Below are 19854 nucleotides of genomic sequence, written 5' to 3'. Positions count from 1 at the left end.
CTTTCTGAGAACCTTGGGAAAGGCATGCCTCTGAACTGTGCTTGTGAAAACATAGATTAGTCAATCCATATTGTGGTACTATGGGGGAAACAATAGTATGAAGCCATAAAGGATTGAGAGAAAAACCAAAACATAGGCATCTCTCCCCAGACTGATGGCGACCTCCGTAGGCTAATATGGCTCCTCCAGCACATGGCTGCTTTTGAATGATTTCCCCGATCAGATTGCAAAGGGAACACTGATGGTGAGAGAGAAAATCCCACAGTTGTGTGTTTGTTACAAGAGTCAAAAAAAAAAAGAAAAAAAAAAAAGACAAAAAGGAGAAAATCTGCCAGACGTTAACATGAATAAACATTCAAAAATCTTTGGGATGTAAGTTTTTGGAAAAAGCCTATGTTTCTTCACTTTAAGATGATATTTAGGTCTTGTTAATCCAAATATACCAAGGAAATGAGGTGGTAATAAATGCATTTCTGGAAAAGGTTTTCTAAGAGTCTTTGAAATCTAAAGAATATCTTCCCTAACAGTTTACCTCCTGGCTCAGGATATCTTTGAGGTGTGCATGCGTGGATGTGTGTATTTTTGTATTAAGGGTTGGTAGTCGTAAATGGACATGAGTTTTCTTCAGTACGTTGATCTTTTCAGTGATTAAGGAAGAGATAAGAAATACACAGGGAATCAATAAGCACTAACAAAATAACTATTTAAAATAAAGTTTAAAACTTAGATAATGACAGTTACAGTTTAATATTCCTAAATGACTTAGACAGTGGTTTCCAAAAGTTGATCATGAGCTGAACAAGCTGAAATAATCAGGGAGTCTTATTAAAATACTAATTCCCAGACATCAACCTGTATTAACCAAAAGGAAACTCATGGAGAGAGGCCTAGACATCCCAAATTTTAAAAATTCCCCCAAGTGATTCTGACACAAAACCTTCTTATGTAGGTAATAGTTTTAGGTCTTGAAATAACTGAATTAATAATCAGGCCCTCTAGTGCCCTCTGTAACAGAGAGTACTAGATAATAAATGAGGGAAATTGGGCCAAGTTCATTCAGGCTTTGCTTCTGAGAAGCTCTCTATCCTACACCCCTAGTCCCCAAGTGAGGGCTGTGAAACGAACATTGGAGTCTCCTGGGATGTTTGTAGCAATGCAGAATCTCAGGCCCATCCCTCACCTATTAAAGCAATATTTGCATTTTAACAAGATCCCTATGTAATTCCTAGGTACCTTAAAGTTTGAGAAGACCATGTCATTCAGTCTTCTTGGGGTTTCATTTGGAAACTGTTGGATTCGAACCAGATGGTTTATACATTCTCAGCATGATGACCATCAGAATAAAAATACAAAGGGAGAATAAATTAGAAAGTTCTGGATAGGATGCCAGAAAACAAAGAACTTGAGATTAAATAGACAGACAGACAGACATACACACACACACACACACACACACACACACACACACATTTATAGAAACCATTTGTCTAAGAAAAATCCAAATTTCATGATATCTACGTCCTCATCTGAGACCATGAAAACCTGGTCAACCAGGAGCAGTCCCTTGCTGGGGATGGGAAACTGAGGAAGTGAGAAAGGTTGTGGACAACCCAAAGTTCCAGGGCAAGTCCAGAGGAGAGGAAGGACTAGAATCCAGGTGTCTCCACTCCCAGTGCTGGACCACCCTGTCTTGTTGTCTCAGCTGCATTGGGAAAAATGAAGAAAACAAGAGCAGGACATAATAACAAAGACAGCAGGTGTTTATAGGGGGTGGTATATGAATATGGCTCCTCAACCCTATACTGGAGCCACTTTAGTCCTTGGATTATTGCTTCAACATTATTATAATTCACATGATTGAAATTTAACACCAGGGCCTCCATATTCTGACAACCATCCTCTTCCCTCCCACCCCCATGTCCAGAACTCTACAGCTTCTCTTGGGGAACCAACATCAAATGAATATACTCTTCTAGTTTCCAAGAGTCAGAACTTCCTTTCCAGATTCCAGATCTTAGTTTCCTGTCATTTACCCCTTCATGAGCTCTGTCGGTAAGTTACATGTATTCCCAATGATAAGATTCCCATGACGGGAACTCAGATAGTAACACAGAGAGCTATATAAAAATGTAGATTCACTTATTCTTTCTCGTTGCACAAGAAATTTATGAACATTCAAATATTACATAAATATGCAACAGAAAAGGTGAAATACGCTTTTCTCACAGGCCTCCAGAAAGAACCACTGCCAACAACATAGAATATGTCCACCATTGCTTTTAATTTTTTTCATGCATATGCATAGCTTTTTCAAAAATACAATCATATCACACGTTATTTTGCAATCTGTTTTCTTCATTTAATATCTCTTGATCATCTTTTCAAGTTAATTTATAATTATCGTTTTTCTTCCTCATATCTGTGTGCTATTCCAATGTTTTCCCCACCATGCACCTGTTGATGGATTCTTGTATTATTTCTGATTTTTTGCTATTATAAACGATGCTGCACATTTGAGTATGTAACACCAGGAGTACGCACATGAAACAGAAAGGTCTTTGGTTTATTTACTTTGCTGATTGCTGATTTTGTCCCAATGCATCCTTGGTCTTCAATTGTGATCATGGTAGTGGTAGAAGATCAGATTTATTGGAGGGCTCAAAGATTATGGAATTATGACTCCCATCGTCTAAGAACCATGCATGTGCTCAACGAGGGTTCATCTTTTAGGGACCCCCATATTACATGTCATTTATCCCAACAGTGCCTCACTACGCAAATTTGTGGTGCTGGTTGCTTCATCCTAAATGGCTCCAGGTACTAGCACTGGGACAGCCAGCAACACAGACACAGTCACTAATCCCAAAATGCCTATAGTCCAGGAAAGACACTAGAGAAGTAAACAGAGGAAAAAGAATTTGAGCTGGAGATATGTGGCATGAAGAAATATTACCAGTAATGAGATGGAGAATAACTAGATGAGGTAAGGGAAGAAAATTTTATAAGACATTTTTTGAATACGTAACACAATCACGGTAAAACATGGTGAAAAATTCTAAAATTATTAAAATTAAGTAAGAAAGCTCATGAAAATTGACCTCCCAGCCTTGGGCCGTAATAACCCAGTTACTCTCTGCTTTGACAACCAATGTTTCTTGTGTAATCTTTAGAGATAATTTTTATATATGTGACAAAATGTGTGTAGACATATACAAATGTGTATATATGTATATACATTATTTCCCCCATTTTTACACAAATGGCAGTATCCATCTTTTTATCAACCGTTCTATATTGCTTCTTACTCTTAATATATTTCAGAAGCTATTCCATTTGAGCATATATATTCTTTTTGATTGCATAGTATTTCATTGTGTGAATGTATTTTAATTATATAGCCAGTCCTTTATTGATAAATATTTAGTCAATGGCTAATCTTTAGCCAACCAACACTGTAATGGATATTCTGGACATATTTTATTTCACATTTACACAGGTTTGTCTGCACAATAAATTCCTACTCATCTAGTCACTATGTCAAAAGGGACTTAAAATTTTTATAGATATTTCCAAGTTGGAGGGCAGGGATCAGCAATTTTTTTTCTATAGAAGGAATAAAAGTAAATATAGTCAGCTTTACAAACTATACAAGGTCTGACAATTACATTTGCAAACTTGTTGCAATGATGTTGCTAACCTTTTTTTGATATCAGAGGGATTATTCATTATGAATTTGTACCAACTGGACAAACAGTTAACCAAGTTTACTATTTGGAAGTGCTGAAAAGGCTGCATGAAAAAGTTAGATGACTTGAACTTTTCACCAACAATTCATGGCTCTTGCATCACGACAATGTACAGCTCACACGGCGCTGTCTGTGAGGGAGTTTTTAGCCAGTAAACAAATAACTGTATTGAAATACCCTCCCTATTCACCTGATCTGGCCCTCAGGTGACTTCTTTCTTTCCCCAAAAATAAAGGAAATATTGAAAGGAAGACATTTTATTTTTTTGTTTTTTTTTAAATTTATTGGGCTGACAATTGTTAGTAAAATTACATAGATTTCAGGTGTACAATTCTGTATTACATCATCTATAAATCCCATTGTGTGTTCACCACCCAGAGTCAGTTCTCCTTCCATCACCATATATTTGATCCCCCTTACCCTCATCTCCCACCTCCCACCCCCCTTACTCTCTGGTAACCACTAAGCTATTGTCTGTGTCTATGAGTTCTTGTTTCTCATTTGTTTGTCTTGTTCTTTTGTTGTTTTTGGTTTATATATCATATATCAGTGAAATCATATGGTTCTCTGCTTTTTCTGTTTGACTTATTTTGCTTAGCATTATACTCTCAAGATCCATCCATGTTGTCACAAATGTTCCTATATCATCTTTTCTTACTGCTGAATAATATTTCATTGTGTATTTATACCACAACTTCTTTATCCATTCATCTATCGAAGGACATTTTGGTTGTTTCCATGTCTTGGCCACCGTAAACAAAGCTGCAATGAACATTGGAGCACACGTGTCTTTATGTGTAGATGTTTTTAGATTTTTTGGGTAGATACCCAGGAGAGGGATTGCTGGGTCATATGATAATTCTATTTGTAATTTTTTGAGGAACCTCCACACCGCCTTCCATAGCGGCTGCACCAGTCTGCATTCCCACCAACAGTGTATGAGGGTTCCTTTTCCTCCACAGCCTCTCCAACGCTTGTTACTGTTTGTCTTGTTGATGATAGCCATTCTGACTGGGGTGAGGTGATATCTCATTGTGGTTTTTATTTCCATTTCTTTGATGATTAGTGATGTTGAGCATTTTTTCATATGTCTATTTGCCATTTGTATGTCCTCTTTGGAGAAATGTCTCTTCAGGTCCTCTGCCCATTTTTCAATTGGGTTGTTTGTTTTTTTGTTGTTGAGTTTCATGAGTTCCTTGTATATTTTGGATATTAGCCCCTTAGCGGAGGCAGTCTGATATATTCACCCATTCAGTTGGTTGCCTCTTTATTTTGTCGATGGTTTCTTTTGCTGTGCAGAAGATTTTAAGCTTCATATGGTCCCATTCGTTTATTTTAGCTTTTACTTCCGTTGCCTTTGGAGTCAAATTCATTAAATGCTTTTTGAACCCAAGGTCCATAAGTTTAGTACCTATGTTTTCTTCTATGCAGTGTATTGTGTCAGGTCTTATCCATTAAGTCTTTGATCCATTTTGAATTAATTTTGGTACATGGTGACAGATAACAGTCCAGTTTCATTCTTTTGCACATGGCTATCCAATTCTGCCAGCACCATTTATTGAAGAGGCTGTCTTTCCTCCATTGTATGTTTTTTGCTTCTTTGTCAAAAATTATCTGTCCATATTTATGTGGTTTTATTTCTGGGTTCTCAATTCTATTTCATTGGTCTATGTGTCTGTTTTTCTGCCAATACCATGTTGTTTGGTTATTGTAGCCCTCTAGTACAAGCTGAAGTCAGCGAGTGTGATACCTCCAGTATTGTTCTTTTTTCTTAAGATTGCTTTGGTTATTCAGGGTCTTTTGTGGTTCCAAACAAATCTTATGATTTTTTGTTCTATTTCTTTAAAAAATGCTATTGGGATTTTGGTGGGGATTTCATTAAATCCCCACAAAATCTGTACATTGCTTTGGGTAATATGGCCATTTTGACTATGTTGATTCTTCCAATCCATGAGCACGGAATGTCTTTCCATTTCTTTGTGTCTTCTTCAATTTCTTTCAAAAATGTCTTATAGTTTTCAGCATATAGGTCCTTCACATCCTTGGTTAAGTTTATTCCTAGGTATTTTATTCTTTTTGCTGCAATTGCAAAAGCAATTATTTTTTGTATTTCTTTTTCTGAGATTTCATTGTTAATATATAGGAATGCAATGGACTTTTGTACGTTGATTTTGTAGCCAGCAACTTTACTGTATTCGTTGATTGTTTCTAATAGCTTTTTGGTGGAGTCTTTAGGCTTTCTATATATAGCATCATGTCATCTACAAAGAGTGACAATTTAACCCTTTCATTCCCAATTTGGATGCCTTTTATTTCTTTCTCTTGCCTGACTGCTCTGGAGAGGACTTGCAACACTATGTTGAAAAGCAGAGGTGATAGGGGACAGCCCTGTCGTGTTCCTGAACATAGAGCAAAGGGCTTCAGTTTTTCACCATTAATTATGAGATTAGCTGAGGGTTTGTCATATATGGCCTTTATTATGTTAAGGTATTTTCCTTCTATACCTATTTTATTAAGAGTTTTAATCATAAATGGATGTTGTATCTTGTCAAATGCTTTTTCTGCATCAATTGATATAATCATATGACTTTTGTCCTTTGTTTATGTGATGTATCACATTGATGGATTTGCGTATGTTGAACCATCCTTGTGCCCCTGGGATGAACCCCACTTGGTCGTGATGAATAATCTTTTTAATGCATTGCTGTATTCGATTTGCTAGAATTTTGTTTAGGATTTTTGTGTCTGTATTCATCAGAGATATTGGTCTGTAGTTTTCTTTTTTTGTGTTGTCCTTACCAGGTTTTGATATCAGAGTAATGTTGGCCTCATAAAATGAGTTAGGAAGTGCTGTCTCTTCTTCAATTTTTTGGAAGAGTTTGAGCAGGATTGGTATTAGATCCTTTTTGAAGGTTTGGTAGAATTCACTAGCGAAGCCATCTGGTCCCGGACTTTTGCTGTTCGGAAGGTTTTGGATGACTGATTCAATTTCGTTACTGGTGATCGGTCTGTTTAGATTTTTCAGTTCTTCATGGTTCAGCCTTGGAAGGCTATATGTTTCTAAGAACTTGTCCATTTCTTCTAGTTTATTGAATTTGGTGGCATATAGTCCTTCATAGTATTCTTGGATGATCCTTTGTATTTCTGTGGTGTCCGTGATAACTTCCCCTTTTTCATTTCTGATTTTGTTAATTAGTGTCTTCTCTCTTTTTATCTTAGTGAGTCTAGCCAAGCATTTGTCAATTTTGTTAATCTTTTCAAAGAACCAGCTCTTTGTCACATTAATTTTTCCTATTGTCTTTTTGTTCTCTATTTCATTAAGTTCTGCTCTGATTTTTGTTATTTCCTTTCTTCTGCTGACCTTTGGTTTCTCTTGTTCTTCTTTTTCTAGTTCTTTAAGGTGTAACATGAGGTTATTTATTTGGGATTTTTCTTGTTTCTTGAGATAGGCCTGTAATGATATAAATTTCCCTCTTAAAACTGCTTTCACTGCATCCCAAAAATTTTGGTAGGATGTATTTTCATTGTCATTTGCTTCTATGTATCTTTTGATCTCTCCTCTAATTTCTTCTTTGACCCAGTCGTTCTTGATTATATTTCTACATAAACTTTACAATCATTCTGCCTTTGCCTTTTTAAAAAAAACTTTATTATTTGGATTACATAAAATTTATAGATTAATAAAGGAAAATTGGCTTCCTTATCATATTCTCTTATCTATGAACATGTGTTCCCATTTGTAAGTGATCTTTTGTTTTTCAGATCATTCATAATGAGTGCCCAAATTGTTCATCCAAGTCAAAATTTTATTTTCAAATCTATGATCTTACATATAGTAAAACTAGATTAAAAAGTGGAAATAGAAATTATCCAGGGAAAAAAGCTAGTCTGAGTCACCCAGAAAGGAACCCTGATCAGAGAAAAATGATATAATCTAACTCTTACTAATGTTTGTAATACAGAGATTTTTTTCTTCTCTTCATTTCCTGAAAAGAACGATTGGCACTGCCAGCACTTGACATAAAACAATTTCCTAATAGTAACACGATGGATGGATGGATGGATGGATGGATGGATGGATGGATGGATAAATACCAGGTTATTGAGGGAATTTGAGTTTCTCTGTATGTCTTCTGTCTGTTCCTCATACGCAATACAGCTTTAACTCAACTCAAAAAATATTGATGGAAAATCAAGACTATCAAAATGGCCTTTCAAGATTTCTTCCAATTCCAGGATTCCACAAAAGCATGGAAAAACAAACTGTTGTTTGGTTTTCTTTATTTCTTTTCTTCTCTTTGTTAAGTGAACAAAACCCAAAGCAAATTTTAAAAATTAAAATTTAGGAAAGAAGAAAGCATGTTGTTCTTAAATGCTTTCTCTACTGTGGTTTCCCTTTAATTGGTCTTTCTCCCACTGGATCATAACCCAACTGGCATAGAGTGGTGCTGTCGATGGAGAGAAAAAATAAATTACTAAGTTAAACCTCTGATTAAATTTACATTTCTTAACTACTCTGTGGAAATGCTACATGTCATTGAGGGCAGGGAAAGGGATGTGTGTATATGGTGGGAGGATATTTTGTTTGCAGATTTTAAGTAAGGCCATCTTGGTTTTCTCATGAAAATAGAACATGAGCTCAGTTCACTAACATATATTCTCCACTGAAAACCCAGGGTGATCCAGAATCACTTAAGTGATCCAGAGTCACTACTCTGGCTCCTTTGGATTTGAGCCATTATCATATTTATTAATCTCCCTCACAGCTGTGTTGGAAAATCCTTGGACTAAAAGGAAACCAGCCTAGGTGGAGTTCTATTATAACTAAACCTCTTCTTCATGCTTCCATTCACATCTTGATCTGTACAGTTTGTCTTCTGATGTTTGCTCTGCATTGGAGCAGACCACAGCAACATGAAAAGAAACAGGAAGAGGTCAACAACAGCTAGCCAAGGATTTTTTCCTCAGTGTCCCAGGGTGACTTGTGCTTCATTAGTGGATCGGAAGCACAGTGCGTTAGACTGAATGCTCATGATCCCCCAACAACAAAAAAACTTATATGTTGAAATCCTTATCTTGATATAATGGTATTTGGAGGTGGGGCCTTTGGGTATAATCAGGTCATAAAGTTGGATCCCTCATGATGTCTTTAGTGTCTTTATGAAAGGGACTGAAGATAGTTCTGGCTCCAGGAAGAGGGCACTCACCAGTACCTGAGCATGCTGGCACCCTGATCTAGGACTTCCAGCCTCCATAACTGTGAGAACTAAATTTCTGAGATTTATAAGCCACCTAGTTTGTGGTATTTTATTCTAGCAGCCCGAACTGACTAAGACACAGGGTGCCTAAGTTCCAGTCTGAAAACACTGATGCGTATGTTAGGACCAAGATTGCCTACGGAAAACACCTGCAACTTTTGCTTGTGGACGTTTTCTCTGGAGGAAAAGTGTTAGGGAACTACTGCCTTCAACATCAGCTCTCAACCAATGACTGAAGGAAGTGGTAGATAAATATCGCAACTCCCTCACCCTTTCAGCAGGACCACGCTGAAGCATACACTGAGTTCCATTGCTCTCTGGTAGGATTAAGCTCCAGTTATCCACACTGGTAAATATCTTGATAATGCATACCTACCGCCTTCCTATACCTCCCTGTCTTACTTTCCTACCCTGCTACTAGAATTTCCTAGGGTCACGTCCCAATAGACTACTTGCCCTGGATGATTTTATTAGGGTCTGCCTCTGGGGAAACCCAAATAAAGATAAATCATGTCACCTAGAACAGTGCTGTGTACACAAATTACTCCTTTAAAAAATGACAACAAGCAAATGGACAAAACAAAGTGATCTAATGTCGTTTCATAATAGAGCTGACGAAGGTGAACGCATGATTTCAGAACAAATAAAGCACTGCTCTCTTTCATCTTCTTGCTCACTCTTTGTTTGCCCAAACCTTCTGATCTAGCAGGCTGCTGTTTTAGGTGTCACAGACATATATATGCATTGTCACCTCTGTGCTTTTGTGTATGCCATTCTCCTAATCCAGAATGACTTCTCCACTCCTCTTCGATATAGTCAGATTGTACCGGTCCTTCAAAACTTGTCTCAAGCTTTGCTGCTTCCATGACACCACTTGTGTGACAACCCAGAGAATCACAGCAGTTGTTGCCTGTAATTCACAATTCATTACTTAATCATGCTTTTGTGTAGTCTGTAACTATTGCACATGTGGTAGTCTTGTCTCCTCTAATTAAACTGCACTTTCCCTGGGAATAATAATCACATCCTGTAACTCTTTAGTCCTCCCAGGGCCTAAAATAGTGCGGCACATACAATTACTTGTCAATGTATGATTTATGCATTTAAGTAATAAAACACAATGTGTGTGTGACCAATAGGAATGAATCATCTTTAATGGATTTTAGAAAGGCCTCTTTCCTTTTGTGCAAACTACCTGGCAGACAGAATTATCTGAAGCATCCTTCTTGGTGATCCTTTCCAGGGATTCAAAAAAAGACAACAGGCCACAGCAACACCTTGTTTTATACACACAACTTCCCCTCACTGGTTTAAAGACATAATAAAAGATAATGCTTCTCGCTCATATATAAAAAGTACTTAAATGTAATTTTGACAAAAATGTGTCCCAAGGGTGATTGAAGTCTTTTTCTCTCTGTTGTGATTGTTGCCATTATAAATAGACAATCATAAAAGAATCAAAAGGGGGAACCTTTTAAGGGCTTACTCCAAGGCCTGATACCCTCCCCACTTTATTTTTCTTAGCCTTAATGCCAAAGGAAAACAAACACTTATCAACGTACTAATGGTGTTTATTCCCCCATCTGCCTTGGAAGGGTGGCAGTGTGCCAAACCCTGAGACAGTTCACTAAAGCACCAAGTCAACTGAGGTCAAGTCCATCGTCGACTATACCCACGACTTACACTTTGGGGCCTGATGAGAGTTCAGGATTCTGAATTTCTTTTCCCACCCCTATGCCTTTGGAATACATGGGCAGTTTTTCTCTGGCCCCGTATACATCAGATCTTTTCTACTTTTCCTGTCAAGTCATGACCACATTTATGCACCTCAAAAAACAGTCTAGTTGAAGACAGTCAAGAAAAGCCGAATGGCTCTTTGCTTCTTCTTTGTTCAGGGTTCTGACTCCCAACTTCTCATGCTGGAGCTTCCCTAGCAGGGAAGCTGTCAGCCATGTAGCTGGAGCCGCACCTGTCCCTACACCTTTTGTACACTATCTCGCACCACATTGCAGCCAGAATCTCCTCAGGAGCTGCGAAGAACAGGGACTCATGTTGCACTGTAAGGCTTTTCATCTTCTGGCAAGTGATTCCTATCAATACAAAATTCAACCATCCTGTTCAGGTGGGAGGTCCCTGAATGATCCCAAGAGAAGATATGAGCATTTCCTGCTGTTTTTCTGTCTCCCTTCCAAGCAGCAAGAGGAAGTAGCTCTACTTTCTCCTCTCCTTTCTCCAAGTCTTAGCATTTTTGGCACCTACACTGAAACACACGCCCAAAGCAATCTTGTCTGCAACAAGATTATCCTTCGGTAGTGATATTATTCTTAACGACACCTCAGTGTATCAGCTGCTCCAGTGCCTCTTACGATCCATTGCAATGAATCCTCCCTAATCTTGACAACAAACTTTTTCACAATAACTCTAAAAAACAAACAGTAATTAGGAAATGGAATCTAATATCCTTTTAGACTGAGTTCCACTCATTTGTTAGCAGCTTTCAGTGACTGGAGTGAACATGGAGCCAGCCTCTACTTTTGCTACAAGTCCTCTCACCACAGAGGAGGCTTAGAAGGATGGAGTTAGGAAGATTTTAGTTATAATCTTCTCTCTCAATTACATAGAACTTCTTTTCTCTCGTCACCATCATTTTTATTCTTTTATTTGATTCTCAAGGAGTACACAGGATGGCTTAGCAATTAGGAATGCTGGTTGCAGATGCCTGAGTTTGAGTCCCAGCTTGAAAACTTACAGGCTTTGTGACACTGAGCAAATTACTTGCCCCTCCCCATGCCTCCACTTTTGTATCTGCAAAATGTGGGCAGTCACCTACACACCTCATAGAGTTAAACTTATATGTGTGTGTGTGCGTGTGTGTGTGTGTGTATTTAACTATATATACATATATGGTGCTATAATATACATATATGGTGCCAAAAAAATGTATACACATTTTAAGAAAGGAAAAACTATTAAAATTGTAATACTCAATATACACCAATAACAAAAGATGAATACAAGTCACATTTGACTTCTGCAGTTACAAGAGGTGCTCAAAGTGGTTACCATCAGCATCCAGACAGTTCTGATTACGGTGAACTACTGCTTGAGCAATGTTGACCTAAGTGTCCACTTGTACACATTTTTTTGGCCATATATATATGGCGTTTGAACTATACCTGGTACATAGTGAGTGCTAAATTATTATTATTATTATTATTATTATTATTATTATTATTATTATTAAAATATTAGAGCTAAGTAAATAAAGGCCAGGCAGACTCCATGCCTGGCTTAAGCAATTCCTTAAGTAAGGAGGTCATATATTATCTTTGAGTTCCCTCAGAAGCAGACCCTGAGACAAATATTTGGGTACGAGTAACTTATATGAGAGGTGAAGAACCAGTAGAGAAATGAGAGGAAAGGAAGCTACTGAGGCTGTGTTTATGAACAAGTTGCCACTGTGGACAACGACACAATCCCACTGCAGACCCTCTAAATGACTTTACGTAACATATCTCAAAATTGTCCCTCTGAGGGAGGAGGCAGTTGGGGAATTTAGTTGCCCACTCCAAAAAGAGTAAGGTTGACAATATATTGTAGTTGGTAAAATAAAGTATTTTTAATAAATCATGACATTGCTTTAGAGCCTCGTAGGTGTACTTGTATGGAAAGGAAAACGTTCTCTTAGCTGAAATGCCCTACTCTGAAAATGAGATAAACTATTTGAAAATATTTATCTTCAAGTAGCCTGACTTCTCCGCATAGAAGTAGCTTCACACATCTGCTTCCTGGGTTGTATTTTTGGAAAAAGTAAAGTTTGGAGCCACTATTGCCAAGTTGACAAGCTTACATGTGAAAGACAAATGCACACCTGAGCCCCTGAAGGCAAGAATCCAACCAAGTTCCTTAACTTTTGTCAAATACCTGCCCTTCACTCCCCTTCATTCCTCCAGGCAGGTCTTTTATTTCATCTTATTACCCTTCTTGCCAAGGAAATACAATTCCAAAATCAATTTATAAAAACAAGAGCTTTCATACACCATGCATTTCCAAGTAAAGAAGGAAGGAATACCAAAGGAAAACAACCAAACTTATCACAACAACCCTGATTGCCAGCCAAACCCTCTAAATGGGAACAAGATATCGTTCATGATGAGGAGATGGTAGAATCTGGTTTTTATTTAGAAGGCTGGTTCGGCCCACTTGTAAATAGGCATCTTTCTGTCTTTTTATACAGAAGGGCTTATTTTCTCTGTTTTTGGGTAGGGTTCGCTGGAAGAACTGAAAAACACCACCTTTGTGGATGAACTTTGATGTAGACCAGAGAAAGTCGTAGAGGTAACTGAGGCCAGAGATCCACAATGAAACTGAACTGTATTATTTCATTTTTCAAACTTACACATTCTCCTGCAGCCCTTTCGTTGGGTGATTTATGTTCAGTTGATTTTGCTACAGGCCTGGAATGTTTACACAAAGGCTTAATAGACATTTACTTTGGAAGTTACATTGTGAGATAGAATCAAGGAATTGGCCCATTGCCGGAGTCAGAATGGGAGGCCACCTGGAAGTTAATGATCACTTTGTGAAGACCAGAGGCATGTAACAGAAGGCTCCAGAAGAGTGGAGACTTCATGTAATAACCACACTGCACTCAGACATACATTGTTGGAATGACTGAAGAGAAACTCATATATAGATAGAGACATCCACAGATAGAGAGGTCCAGGATTACAATTACTCAATACCTTAATATTTTAATATCATACTTTATTCTGCATCTTACAGTTTATATATGCTTTTATTAACATCCAATTTAGTGCTCTCCAAAAAGACACCTATAACCTCAAATGCCAGTTAGCCTGCTTTAAATATTTGATTCATGCTGAATTCACCTTTGAGTCTAATATAAAAGAATTATGACCCTCACTTTACAGATGTGGAAACTGAGACTCAGAAAGAGCCAGCAACCCACTTGCTTAAGATTATATGATGTGTAACTGGTAAAAACCACAGTCCCTTTAGTAACCACCACTTCTCCACAGCTGATTTGATTAAGCTATTCATTTTTTCTATGCTTCAACCAAATTCTATTTATCAAACAGCATTAACATCACTGGGCTGAGTATAGCGGAGGATAAAAATAAATGTAAACTACTTGAGATTATAACCTAATTTGAGAGAAACATGTTTCTTTAAATTGCTTGTTTTTACAGAGAAAGGGTAACTCTTTCTAAGGAACTCTCTGTAAGAGACAGGATATAAACAAATAAAAAAGTCAACATATGGCACGTCCTTCCATATCGCAGGGGGTGAGGAAGAGTTACTGCTTTAAAGATACTCAGAGGAATTCTCCATAACGAAATGATATTTAGTAAACACCTGCAGGAGGGAATGGAGTAAGCTGAGCAGGTACCTGGGGAATACCATTCCAGGGAAAGCAAACAACAAGGGCAAAGTTCCCAAGGTGGAAATGCTCTTGGCTTGATCACAGAATGGCAAAGAAACCAATGTGGCTGGAACAGGGAGCAAGAGGGAAAAACTAGGAGTTTGTAGGAGACAGGCAGGAATTCATGGAGGGCCTCATAAGCCATAGTAAAGGATTTAACTTTGACTATGAGTAAGATGAGATTGGAGGACTCAATCTGAGCAAATAAACGGCCTGATTTGGCTTCTGCTTTTAAGAGATTGTTCTGGTTTCTATAGGGGGCAAAACCTAAAGGAGGATGTAAGTCTTAGGAAATGGAAATGGATGTGGTGAAATGAATGGATTCAAGATTCTGGTGAATTGAATGTGAGATGGGAGAAAAAGAGAGGAGTCAATGATTGCTCCAAGTTTTTAAATTGGGCACCTGGAAGAACAAAGTGGCCACAGCTGAGATGGGGAAGGCCAAGGGTAAAACAGGTTATGAGGGTCAGATTAGGAAGCCAGTTTCTGTCCTATAAAATGTGAGACGCCGATTAAATATCCAAGGATGAATATTGAAAGACATTTGAATATATCAATTTGGAGCTTAAGTGACAAATCTAGGGTAGAGATATAAACTTGGTCATCATAAGAACGTGGGTGGTATGTAAAAGCCACGAAAAAGAAGGCGATAACCCAGAATATGAGTCTAGATGGAGAAGGCCAAGATGTGAACGGGTGAGGTAGGAGAGTCCAACGTTTAGAAATTGAAGAAGTAAGGAGAAAACAGCCGAGGACATCAAGAAAGATAAGTCAGTGAAATAGGATGAGGGTAAAGACAAAGCCATATCCTGGATGCCAAATGAAGAAAAGTACTTCAAAAGGAGGGCATCCAGAGACATGAGAGCATATGTCCACAAAAAAAGAAAGTTCATAGTGGCTTTATTCATATATCCCCAAAATGAGAACAACCCAAATGCCCAAATATAGGAGAATGGATAAACAAATCATGGTATTGTCTGTCATACAAGCAATGTCATACTCAGCAATGTACAAGAATGAACTACTGCTACCTCCAACAACACAGATGAATCTTCACATACAATGATGAACAGAATAAACCAAACACAAAAGAGGACACTGTCATGCAGGGTGTCACGAGGGGTCTCTGGTCCTGCTCCCCACATAAGAACATAGGACATGGTGAGGCCAAAAAGGAACACCCACGGTGCCATAGATAGGGGAGTCATACCACTATAATCTCTCTGGCGGCTGTGTTGGAGACACATGAAGCAAGAGTCACACTATCTGCAACCTGCTGTCCATTTGTCTCTGCTAACCAGCCTCACTTGCTAGCTGCAATCTGCTGTGTTAACTGCAATCTGCTCTTGCTAGCTCAGGCACCATCTTCTTGCTAGCCCCCATTTGCTGCTAGCGCATTCATGACAGTTATATTAGTGGCCAATGGCTCACTGGTTACAGCTGACGGCCAACTAGCCACAGCTGATGGCCATCCAATCACAGTTGATGGCCATTTACTACCTGAGCCAGAACCTTTCCACGTGAGGCCGAGAGCCTGGAAACTGCACTCCTGTCTCTGTCCCCACAACATGTTCTTTGATTTCATTTATATGAAGTTCAAGGAAAGTCAAAACTACTGCATAGGGGTAAAGGTCAGAACAGTGACTCCCCCTGTTGACTAGGTATTGACTAGGAATGGGGTCCAAGTGAACTTTCTGGAGGAATACTCGCAGAAATGTTCTCTATTTTCACCCAGGCGGTGGTTACACAGGTAGAAATTCATCAAGCTTAGTCTCCAAATCTGTTAATTTTACTTGTATTCAAATTATGGCTCAATAATACAACTAGGGTGAGGGACGGAGGGCACGATAATGGTGTCATATGCTATAGAAGGACAAAAATAGAATGAATGATCTTTGCCCTTAAGAGCTTACTTATCAGACCAAAAATAGAGAATGCAAAGAGTTCCTCTTCAGAACAAGAGAAGTGCATACTTACGTGTTTTTACACTCTTTTCTACAGAACTTCCTCTTGCTCTGCCTCTCATCATGCCCACTTCAGCCAACGGTCACCTCTGCTTGGCAACTGGACCTCACATACCTTAGAGGAAATAAGAGAACATGTAGAACAAGTTGCCTTGGTAACCAACGTTTTCATATGGCCTGGCCCTTTGGCTGTCTTTCTTGTCCAGTCCTCCTACATCCCACCACTCCCCCAGATGATGTTTGCCTAAACCTTCCAGCACCTTTCTGTTAAGCCCTCCAGGGACTGGGCTGCCCCTCCCCACCAATTCTCCTTCTTCTCTTTGACTTCTGACCTACTTCTTATTCTGAACTTGCGTAGTTATTTGCATTTAATTTTTAACAGGCTTCAGGGTTTCTAACCCATGGTCTTTCTTGAATCTCAAATCCCTGCCGCTTCACTCTCGTCTGACAGGACCCCTCGATAGGTTTCCCCCCGCAGCTACAGAAGTTCCTTTGTGGATGGAGAATTTTTCCCCCACCCTCAAACCTTTTAAGTTAGATGAGATTTATCAGACTTAATTATTGAAGTCAAAACTTCATAGTTATGGCTTAGAATACTCTCCATAAGAAAGCTGAGAAGGGAGAAACATTTCTACTGTGAATAAGCTCACAAATTGGACACATACCTTCTTCCAGTTGGAAGCCTGTGCCCAATGGCAACATGGGCTCCCCACCCCAACCCCCGCAAGATTGTCCTAGCTTGAACCGCCTGCTTTGACTGCCAATTAAGTCACTTCTGGGCAAGAATTACAAATTACTTACGAGCCAACGTGTGGTCCTTTACGGGGACATGGCTCCCATATTGACCCATGCCCAGTTCTGTCCAGCACATCATCCCATTGTCACCTCCCTGCCCAGGCTCCCAGGGTGGTCACAGGGCAGCAGATCATAACAGTGATGTGTTGGGCTGATTTCAGTTTTCCAAAAGGAGAGAGGGTTAAAAGAGAAAGGGTTTTAAAACCTGGCTCAGGGTTTAGGCCAAGTATCCAAAACTACAGCTTCGTAGTGAGAGGCAGGGGATGGAGAAAGTTGGTGAGGTTTCTGCAACTTGTGTTACTGCCCTTGGATTATTTCCAGGACCAGCACTGTGAGCATGTGACTCAGGCAGTTTCACAGGGACCCATGCTTAGGAGGGCCCCACACTTGGTTTAAAGCTCTGCTGTTGCCATCTTGAAACTGTTAATAATTTTGGAACAAGGAACTCACATTTTCATTTTGCTCTGGGACCTGCAAATTATATAGCCAGTCCTGATTGTTTCAGCTCAGTTATCAGCAAACTAAACATCACCAGCTATTTTAAAATAATCTGCCTTGAGCCTTCTCTGCAGTAGATTCAAGTTGATAAACTTAGAGGCACAGACCCACACTCGAATATGTACGTAGATCACTGTTTTCAGTTTGTAATCGAAGGAAGTTAATGTCAGATGGATTTCCAGACTGGGATATTCTCCATCAAAACTGGAAAAAAATAAGGAAGTCTCTACAAATTGAAGGTCAAGATCATGGTTAAGAATGTATTTAAAAGTAAAACTTCAAATACAACTTTCATCCCTGGCTTGGAGATGGCATTAAACATATACCTACTGCAATGAAAATAGTCCCTCAGTCATAAAGCCAATGGTTGAAAAACACATGTAACCTGAAAAACCCCCAATCCATCATTTATAAGAGGTAAGATGTGGTTACGTGGCTGAACTGCATTACAAATCAATCTCTGGCAGTAATACAATGAAGTAAAAAGAGGAATTCGGGTAATCCACTGAATAATAATTTCTTCTCCCCCTTCTCCCAAAAAGCTTAGGGATATGTTTCCGGAGAGGCCCATCTGATCCCTTATTATTCCACAAACTTTCTCTGTGTTCTCAGATCAAGCCCTTCTAAACTTTCTGCTCCTCTGTAAAGCCTTCCCTGGCTATTTATGAGCAATTCAAAATTGTTTTCCCTTTACTATCTCCCCTTCTTTTAATAAATCTCTGAGGATGTAAAGCCTCTCCTAGGCTTGTCAGCCTCACATCCAGAGGGGGTTGGGGCAGAGAAAAGAGAAGGTGGACCTTAGTAGCTGTGCTCCATGCCTGGCGGCTATCCTTCTTATCACCCACAGAGAACTCCCTGTCATGAAATTCACCACCACAGCCTTCCCTACTGCCTTCATTCTCCTCCAGGTCTGTTTCCTCTCCTGCCCTTTCACTCTCAAAGATGACCTCTCCACCTACTTCCCTGGGAAAATTGAGAACATCTGATGAGAACTCCCACAAGTTTCCTCCCAACTCTTTAAGTTTTCTTTGGATCATCACCCAAACTTTCTTCCTTCCCGCCCATCTTAGAAGAAACTTTCCCTGCCACACAGACAGGTTAACCCCTTCACCTGCCTCCTATGATGATGGGACCTCCCTCTCATGACTATGGTCTCTGTTTTTCCTCCCCACCAGCTGCTTGTCCAGTTCCTCAACACATGCTCAAATCTTCTCATCCAAAAGGAAATAAATATGCTAACACCAATAACACCCCTTCTAGATCTACTCTCCTTCCTTTTTCTGCCAATCTCCCTCCTAGTCTTCTGCCTCCTGAGCTCTCTTAACCCTCACTAAAATAAGATACTGTCTGAATGCTGTCCAGCATGAAGTTTAGAAGGCATCAAATAAATGGAAGGCTCATTGCTTAGTCTCATGCATCTTGACTCTTCCTCTCTCCTGTCTTTGGAAATTGTCTTCACAAAGGTCAAACAAAATCAAAGGCCTGTTTGCTGCCCATCCTGCTTGTGTATGCAGCATTCTCGCCTCTCAAGATGAACCCTTGTCTTCCTTGGTCTTTGTGATGTTTGTTTCCTTCCAACTTTTCCTACTGCTCATTTGAAGTGTCCTTCAGGGTTTGTTTGTTTTGTTTGTTTGTTTTGTTGGTGGTTGGTTTTTTTTTTTTTTTTTCTGTACTCTTTGTCTATCATTTAATGTAGATTATTCCCCAAAATACCAGCTTTGGCCTGTTCTCTGCTCATTGCACTATCTCTATCCCATGAGGATTTTCATTGGCTCCCATCTTTACTATGTGGTTCCCAAAGGCATATCCTCACTTCTGACTCACTTCAAAATTCCAGACCACATCTCCATCACCTGCTAAACACCTCAGCCACCTACCTGACATCCTTCTAAGTGTGGCCCACTGACTCCTCAAGTTCTAGTTAAGCAAAATTCATGTGACAACAAGAACCACTTTGCCAAATGGGATTGGGGCAGAATGAAAAGAGAAGATGCATAATTTTGCATAACTTTCAGGAATCTTCTTATATGATTCTGGCTGGGGGCAGGAGCTGGTGTCACTCTGAGGCTCAACAGGCCTTCAGGTAAAAGCAAAAGATGATTTTACCTGGCTAGGGGAAGAGTATGAGATAGGGGACAAGGCCAGAT

This window comes from Rhinolophus ferrumequinum, chromosome 23, assembly GCF_004115265.2.
Source record: "Rhinolophus ferrumequinum isolate MPI-CBG mRhiFer1 chromosome 23, mRhiFer1_v1.p, whole genome shotgun sequence".
NCBI classification, from domain to species: Eukaryota; Metazoa; Chordata; class Mammalia; order Chiroptera; family Rhinolophidae; genus Rhinolophus; species Rhinolophus ferrumequinum.
This window is presented reverse-complemented; position numbering follows the sequence as displayed.